The sequence below is a fragment of the Penaeus chinensis genome, chromosome 10 (assembly GCF_019202785.1).
Source record: "Penaeus chinensis breed Huanghai No. 1 chromosome 10, ASM1920278v2, whole genome shotgun sequence".
NCBI lineage: Eukaryota > Metazoa > Arthropoda > Malacostraca > Decapoda > Penaeidae > Penaeus > Penaeus chinensis.
Window position 1 is genome coordinate 25,721,297 of NC_061828.1, and position 9,697 is coordinate 25,730,993.

A 9,697-nucleotide genomic window follows, 5' to 3' on the forward strand; every position below is an offset into this window, starting at 1 on the left:
TTTTATATGATCGTGTTTTGAAATCTTTCACTGAACAGAAAAGGCTGTAAACTTACCCGTAGTTGCTTGATGCACACCTATCAGTAATATGACGTTACCTTTCACATTTGATCGCGCATGCGTCTGTTTATGTACAGATGTGGGTGGAAGCTCTGAGGGCGCCACGAACTTGTGGGTGAACGTATTTGGGCGCGTGTGCTTGTGTTGGAGTTTGCGCATGAACAATATCACTAAATATGATAATAAACGTAGGAATTGTCATTATCATTATACAATGATAATGATAAGAATAACATGATAATAATAAGAATAACATGATAATAATGTTAACGATGAAAATAATAAAAGCCACAGAAAATACTATTACCACATTCGATAATAAAATTAATAGTTGTAAAATAATATCAACACTGTTGATAATGATGAAGCAGGTTTGCGAATTTAGACCTAACCAGAACAGAGGACCAAAAGGCAGGGAACGGCTGGGATACTAAGATATTAAGATAAATAATTACATTTGAAAATGATAAACCATTAATGAATAAGGAGCAGATATACAAATCGATAAATGCTGAATCAAGCCTCCAACTAGGTCAACATCACCACTAAGAAATCTATAGAAAGTCTAAGGGTCGGGACCCCTAGTCCCGTGGTGGCGGCTACCAAAGTTTGTTTGTTTGTTCGCTTGAAATGTGATGTCAGAAGTGCTACAACTATTGACGTGGTTGTAGTTTGGGCTGAAGTGCCTGGTGCTTGTGTAGGGCCAGACGAGGCAGCGGGCAGAAGAGTGAGTGTAGGAGGTCAGGGGCCAAGTCAGAGGACACGGGTGAAGGGGCCTTGAAAGGGTTTGGATACGTCTCATACATATACATGCATGCAGTAAATACACACACGTGTGTGTGTTTGTGCATATATATATATATATATATATATATATACATATATATATACATATATATATATATATATATATATATATATATATATATAGAGAGAGAGAGAGAGAGAGAGAGAGAGAGAGAGAGAGAGCGAGGGAGTTTCTATACATACATACATATGTATGTTTTTGCGATCAGACGATGACCCAATTTAGGGTGAATACCTTCTATAATTCCTTAGCAATTATTCTCACGAATGGGATAGGGCCTAAGATGGTTGACAAAATTAGGGGTATTTGTGTTGGGCACCGGGACTGCAATTTTACAAGACAGGTACTGTGCCCTCAGCAATGGAGCTGTTAAAAAAAATGTTGTATAGGCCTTGCTGGTAGTTTTATGAGTCGATGGTTGGATTTTAAAACATTAGTTCATAAAAGTCACTTTTGTCATGTGTAAACTCTGTACAAACAGAACTCAAGATATCAAGAAGAACATAGAATTTATGAAATATTTGTTGCATGTCACTAGTTTGCTTGATAGGCAAGGTTTGTCATTTCGTGGTCATGGTGAAAGTACATCATCACTAAACAGAGGAGACTTTCTGGAGACTCTTGATGCTAGAAAATGGAAAGACAAACAAATATCTGCATAATAATTAAGGCAAAATATTTTTCAGTGCTGGTAAATTTAATGGAAGATTAATCTAGAAAAGAACAGTTAAGCATACTTAAACAAACTTTTGATGGTAAAGCAATTCAGGAGAGATATTGCGCATACACATGCAGAAAATGGATGTACAATATTTAGCAGACTTTATCTCAAAGAAAATAGGAGAGTTAGTGTTAGAGCTAGCAGACTGTATACCAGTGCTATATGGAACAAGTCTGATTAATGTACACTGCTACGGCCACAGACTGAACTTTGTGTTTATTAACTATAACAGTAACATTGCTGACTTGCTGCTTGTAAAATTATATCTATAATAATTATACAAGACATGGAGTCTCTGTCAGATCACAGAAAGAGCTTGGGCAAGACGTACTGGAGCTAGAAAGAACGTTGCCAACACTATGGTTACATTAGTACAGAAGCATCTATAAATTTGAATTCATTTTGAAGCCATCTTGCTGTTCTGGCCTCCAGATGCTCCACTAATGAAGCATCTGGCATGAAGTAAACAATGGAGTCTTGGAAATTTATAGTTTACCGGTTTATTTTTGAAGCTGTTGATCTGATTGCAGCAACAAGGGCAAACTTGGTGAAAACAAGAATTGGCACTCGATATGATTAGTTGTATATCAAAATAGAAATGATGATTTGGAAATAAATGCAGGATTGGTCACTGGTCGTAGCAAGAGAGTACAATTTCAAAGACTGTTTGACAAGTAGAACCTTCGGGAAGCAACCAGAACAGTTAGTGTGGTCAGGAAATCAATGTGAAGCAACGGTAGAAGTCACATTTCTCTTTAACTGATAGATGCTTCGCTGCGTATGGCACGTAGGTTTAGTAGAAACACTGAACATTTGCAGTCTCTCTCTGCCTTTGATGTCAATTCAAAACAGTTCATTGATGAAGAAAAATTAAGTTTTCTAACCATTACAGCACGCACACTGATATAGTGATTTTGGCTTCCCAGGTACATTTATCAAAAGGTTTCTTAGAACAAAAGATGCCTGTGGACCTATTTGCTATGTACAATTTTCTCAAAACTTTGCCTATTGCGTTTTTTTGGGGTACAGAAAATGTTGGGATATTACCTGCCATTCCTCTTACTACTACATATTTTTTTTTTGTTCTGAAGCAAGTAAACAACTACCCGAGACTGACAACCGGGGATTTGTGACTTGTTGCCAATGGCAAGTGAAGTGGGTTTAGTGAGATCATATGATCTAGATGAATTAGTGGATGAATTAGTGGATGACTGCGAATGCAAGAAATCATCGCTACTCTTTACTGTAAAGAAAACAGACTAGTGATGACTTCTGAGACTGGAAAATCGTATTTAGTTATGCGAGGAACCAAATTTTATTTAAGCAGCCAATATTACTATGCAGACTTGAGCATTTTTGCTTTGTTTATATTAGGTTTCGAATTTCGAATATGACTTTGATTTTATTATCGATGTTTGAATAGCCTAATACTATCTATTTATATAAGCGATGTTTGTTTTATTTGTTAACCAAAATGTTCAAGACCAGATGTTTGCTTCTAAATATGTTAGTATTTAAGATCACTTCAGTATCACCAGTACCACGGTACTCACTTTTTTTTTTCTTCATAGAACTGTACTGCAACTAGTGGCAGTAGAACTACAACAGCAACACATGAATAAAATTATATATATTATCCTTGAATACCAGAAAAATATTATATATAGATATTCATAATGCGCCATATAATTTAGTCAATATAGACATCATTAATCCAATAAGATCTTGTTATTAACCTATCTAGTTTTATTCACCGTGCCGCCACCCAAATCCCCAGCAGATTGCCCCCCAAGCAAAAGCCGAAATGACGCCCCTGAGTGACCACCACCAGGATGTTATGTTTAAAGGGAAGCAGTTGTCAACTTGCTACTGGACTGATTCATAAAATGATTGGCATTTAGCATTCGGATCAGGGGCGCTGAGAACATCGGCCCAATCATGACGTCTGCCCATGATCCGGACAGCGACGCTGTCTCGTTTGACTGCGCGGGTGCCTGGCGTCCCTTTGCTCCCAGTGCAACCACATATAGTCTTTATTTGGCTAGAGCGGGGAGGGATGTTGGACTTTCATAGAAAAACATAATTGTTCTGATTTTGTCCAAGCTGTTTTTCCCAGGCATAAGGAAGGCCACACTTTTAAAACAAAATGCAGATATGAATTCACAAGCAGGAAAAATGTTAAGATTGCTCTTGATGGTGAAGAGGGGACTTTCGTACTTTGCTTGGCGGGAGAAATGTTTTCTATTTTGTGGTCTCTGACGGTTTCTTGGGTCGGTGCCCTAATGTGTGAAATATATTCCGCAAATTACCAGCACTGATTTTGCGCTGGACCTATATGAGCCGAGCTACGAGCCATAATATTTCAAGGTCGTCAGTGGACCTGTAGTAGATAGATGCTCAAGATCGTGTTTGCTGCTTATTGCTGGTCTTTGTCTTTTCACTGTTTGCTTGTATACACGTGTACACCTGTTTTACTTGTTTTTTTTACATTTTACTTGTTGACTCATTTATTTATTTGTTGCCTATTTTACTCGTTATTACATTAGTTATAGTTGTATTCTTTTAGTTGCTGTTGGGCTTTGTTACCGAATACGCCGCAGTTTGTAGGGGCGTACCCTTCAGCATATGTCGTTTTCCTGCAGACTGCCACCTTCGATAGATGGCGTCCCTATCGACTTCACATACCCGCTCTACTCTTTCGAGTGGGTAGTGGCTTTTGTTCAGCACCACCACTCCCGTTGGTGCTTTAGCTGGGGTAGGTCGCAGGCTTTTATTTTGGTGGTGGTGGTTTGGTTTGCGAAGTTCTAGCTTCGCCCGGGCCTTCTAGATATGGCCCGGCCTGTGTCAGCTTTTTACGGCTGTCTCATTGAGTTGTCTGACACTCGGTGCTTACCGTGGCGGCGGGATTGCCAGCAAGCGCTCCTGCCGCCATGGTGTAAGCATTTCGCATAGCCTCTTTACCAGCACGGCGGCTGTTGTGGGCGGTCCATGTCTCAGGAATTGTGTATGGTCACAATTTTCTAGGTAGTGGACTAGTGTGGCGTTCGGCTCGCCTAAGTGCTTGCAGCACCATTCATCGCGTTCGATTGTTGGGATAATCTGCCATGCACAGTGGTAACCTAGGCGCATTCTGTGAAGAATGACTTCGGTACCTCTGTTGCTTACTTCAGAGAGTGCCAGTGGTTCATAGCCTGTGGCGTCTGAGTACCAGCTGTCCGAGGGGGAGGTTCTCGTTTCCTCTCTGTGGAGCTGCCGTAGGAAGGTACGACCGACCAAGGCACACTTCTCCATAAGTAATTTTCGGCTCGGTTTTATCGTCATGGGATTTGGGGGCATACCCCTGCCAGCGACGGCTAGTCTGTCAGCAAGCTTGTTCCCTCTGATGCCGATGTGGCTTGGAACCCAGTTGATGATAATTCTTCTACCCTGAGCAAGAATTCTGCTTTTATTTTCGGCAGGTGGTTTTGTTCTGCGCGTGATCCACCCACGTGCTTTGAGATACAAAATAAGTATTAGAGTATTTCTGATGTTTTATGAAAGCAATTTTCTTAACTGGCACGGGAATAACTATACTTAAACAATATCACGGGTATGTGTGGCAAAGGGTTTTTGTTTTCCGGCCTTACTAGTTTTGTCCTCATTTTTTAGTCTTGAAGTTTGTCCGCCCGTGTACATGGACAGTTTGAACTGTTTTTTTCTGATGTATATGTTTTTATTTACTTCAAATATATGTTGTATGTATTGTGTAAATGTTTAGTTACCCTGCACAGTGATATTTTTACACAATTCTTTTGTTAAAAAACCTGGGTTTTTTTTTAAAGTTCTAAACCTTATTAAAATAGGATCAGGGGAATAATCTCAAAAGGGGGCCATACTTACTTATTGGGCACAACAGACCGACTAAAGGATTTTGTGGTGTAGCATGGGACTGTGTCTTCGGTATAAAGACCAACCCTGTCACGTTATATCAGTATCTATATTAATATCTTCATATCAATCCGTCAAAAAGGTACTACAATTACAGATAGTGCGGGAGGCCATCAAAACCAAGAGACGCAGAATGTTGACCAAAGGTGTCCGCCTCCCACAGGAAAATGTCCCTGTTCACAACTCTCAGATTTTCCCAATGGTAGCGCAGTCCTATGGCTACAACACCCTTCCTCATGCTCTTTATTCTCCTGACCTTGTACCATCTGACTTTCAACTCTTTCCATCCATACAGTCATTTTTAAATGCAAACGTTTCCAAGATGATGAGACACAGCTGCATAAAATGATGGGAGAATTACTCTTGGTGGGACCTTTGCAAAGAAATACTAATAATTACGACGTTTCGTTCATGTACATCTAAGGGAAGTAGGTCAGGGGAAATCTTTAATGAACACCCCTTGCGTGTATGTGTATATATATGTGTATATATATATATATATATATGTATATATGTATATAAATGTGTATATATATATATTTATATGTATATATATGTAAATATATACACACACACACACATACACACACACACACACACACACACACACACACACACACACACACACACACACACACACATATATATATATATATATATATATATATATATATACATTTACACACACACACACACACACACACACACACACACACACACACACACACACACACACACACACACACACACAGATATCTGTATATATGGTGTGTACATAAGAACAATTTGTGTGAGTCATTAGACCAATAGACTATGTGGCTATATAACACACCAGCAACGACCTAGATGACGATTACATCTGACCTCGTCTGACCCTCCAGTTCGCTCCCAGCAGTCACCATGACCAGGTCAACCACCAGCCTTTGTCCCCTTAGGGCTGGCTGGCCAGCCCTAGGGGGCCAGAATTCAGCGCTTACTCCAAGATATTGTCTCATGTGTTCCCTTTACTGTGTTGTACTCTTCCTTAATAAAGAGTCAAGCAATTGAAATAACTATGACTACCCATGCTAGCCACTAAATTCAGGCCAGCTGGCGGCAGGGTGCTCGCTGCGATCTTTTGGCTCGCAATACGGGACACACAGTCTCCGAAATCCGCTCAACCAACGCTTCCATGATACGATCATCAAAACCATGCAAGCACACGTTATCAGCCTTTTCGTTTCTTTTCCCTCCATTCTTCTCCCATGTTAAATGTATTAAGCCGTATGTGAAGTCACTCTCACGTTGGTTTTGTTGGGTAAAAATGCTAAGTGATAGGAAAAGGCAGCATTCTCACACTATTTTTCTGACCTTAGATAGATTTTTATTGTTTAAACTACAATGAATTTAATGCGTTTGTGATTTTCTGACGTTATCATGGATATCATATAATTTTATAAATGGATCTCCTTCCTCTACTCGACTTGACCTTAATTTCTCTTTCCCGTCCAGTCCACTGGGTACGTGGTAAGGCCAAGAGATGACCGCTCGTTTTTCCCGTAATTTGGTTGTTGTTGACAGCACGGGGATAACCGTACCATCATTACACTGCTCAGTGACACGTTCAATCGGCGATATAGCGGAGCTTGTAACGCTATTTTTACATAATTTTGAGTATAACATTAGAATCTTCCCCATACCATAGTGCACAGGGATGCCCGATATAACCCGGAGTTCCGTAAATCGCCTAATAGATCTACGCTTCGACGTTACAACAGTATTTTGTTTGATCGACGACTTTCGAGTCGGTGTGACCGCCAGTTATATCCGATCATTAAAGTAGGACCATGGTTTAAGCTAGAATCCTTATTCGGTTATTAATCACACCCTTCTCACCCTCTAGTAGTCGCTTGCATGTTTTGGGTAAATCCCAGGCGAGCATGCGAAGGACCAGGAACTTGCCAACGCAGATACCAATCGCCCAGTTGTCCAGGAGTTAAACCTGGACAAGGACTGCAAGGAAGTCTAGACAAATTCAAAGTCACGGACCAACCAAAGTTGAGGCCAATCTAAGGCGTTTCAAAGGCGAAGCATGCGTAGGTGGCTAAGCAATATGGCGTATACATAAGCAAAATTTGTGTAAGCCATTAGACCAATAGACATCTAAGTCCTTGCACATGGCAAGGACTTAGATGACGATTACATCTGACCTCGTCTGACCCTTCAGTTCACTCTCAGCAGTCACCGAGCCCAGGTCAACCACCAGCCACTGGCCCCCTAGAGCTGGCTGGCCGTACACGTGACACCAAACACAGCGCTGTCCCAACAGGTAGCGTGTGGTCACATACATATGTTGTAAGTCATATGTACGTTGAATTTCATTGCTGTTCACCTACAGTCTGTTACAATATATATATATATATATAAATATATGTATGTGTGTGTGTGTGTGTGTGTATGTATTTATATACATGTATACATTTACATATATATCTCACACACACACACACGTATATATACATATATATATATCATACATATGTATACTTTTACATGTATATATATTTACTGATTAATATATGTATGTAAATAAGTATATAATGCGCCTAAAACATTCTCCTTCAATTCGTTCCAGCAACTGTAATTGCAATTCCGACTCCGATTTTTGGGAGGATCCAAACCTCGTTTAAGTAGAATAATTTGACATGTTTATTAAGATAAACATGTCAAATTGTTGATATTGCGTTTCTCATTTATGTTGGTAATTTTGTAGTTAAATCTGTATTGTCCGCGCCTGCAGTTAGGTTAAATGTGTGAAAATGATTTGTTTTGAACATGTGCTACCTAGTATGCAAGAACCCACTCCTGTCGATCCTCGTTCTGGCCCGAATGCTCGAAAGAGCCATGAAGTTAAGGCCGTCTTGCAGCGATTAGAATCATGGTTAAGGCTAATGCGCCTTATTTTGGACTTGGCTGCGTTTGATCAAGCGTAAACCCTGCACCTCCGTAAATCACTGACATCATCGGATCTTCAGTGGCCCATCAAAGCTGCTTTCATAATGACAAACCGTAAACACTCATCAGCGGAGTCGTTTATGAACATACCGCTGAGCCCAGTTTTTGGCATATTAAGACTTTTTAACTAATATCTTTATGAATTAGTAAGGCAAATATGTCTTTTCTTTGACAAAAATGAATAATCCGTAAGTATCATGATATAGGATAGATATAATTTTTCCTCAAATACTGATATTACATCAATAATTTTAGCAGAGATTCATGCCAAATTCTCGTTTGACATATGATACCGAAAACAAGTCATGAAGGCTTGACTATACCTCTATATATAAAATAATATATTTTTTTTCTCAGAATCATCAAGATGCCAATTTACTCACAAGCAATGATGATAATAATGAAAATAATGATAGTATACTGACAATAACAGTAGTAAAGACAAGAATAAAAACATTACACCCCTGGCGACGACAGCACTTGTGCTAGATAGACTGCATTGCCTTGTTTACAGATACAACACGGGTTGGAATGAATAACACGCGTATTGCCGAAAGCAACTCGGTTATATTAGAATATCACACTCGCCGCCTTATTCAGCATTCAGCGATTGGTTCATGTGCACCTAAAATCACCGCAACTAAAAACTAAGTTTGTAGTATTTGTTCTAAGACTAAAACTGCCATTCGCGATTCACGCCATTTGCTAGGGTTGCAAGGGAATAGGCACCATAACTCATTGTGAGTATCCGGCCGGCTGCCCGGTTTCGATTTTCCCCAGTATGAGGTACCCGGCTTGGCTCATCCTAACTTGGCAATGTCAAGCCGCGGGTAAATGCCACTGTTTAAGACATGTGACGTTAGTGGTCAGAGGTTAAGAAATTATTCAGCTCCCCTTTTTATATTTGTCAAGGGCAACATAAAATCGGTATGTTTTGAAACCTTTATTTGTACATTAAATACCACTGAAAAGTAAATTATTTTTTTTATCATGACAATGACGACCTGCAAGTAACTATTCTTAGTTATACACAACACCTTCCATAAAGGTCACGTGTAACTGCGCTGTTGCCCTGAGGAGCGTCTGTCTGGTTTCTCCTCTTCCGTCTAGAACGACTCACGCAAATATTCGTGACGCATTCCTCTTGCAAGCTCTGCGTTGAATGCAACGGTTGGTCCTCGAGCTAA

The 9,697-nt window shown here is 39.9% G+C and overlaps 1 protein-coding gene across 1 annotated transcript in view; it reads right to left on the minus strand.

The window, feature by feature from the left end:
• Positions 1-9,440: 9,440 nt before the first annotated feature.
• LOC125029910 overlaps positions 9,441-9,697 on the minus strand; it is a 1,731-nt gene continuing 1,474 nt past the window's right edge. The window contains exon 3 of the mRNA XM_047620096.1: positions 9,441-9,697. This exon is cut by the window's right edge and continues 455 nt beyond it. The gene's annotated coding sequence lies outside the window, so the exon portion shown is untranslated.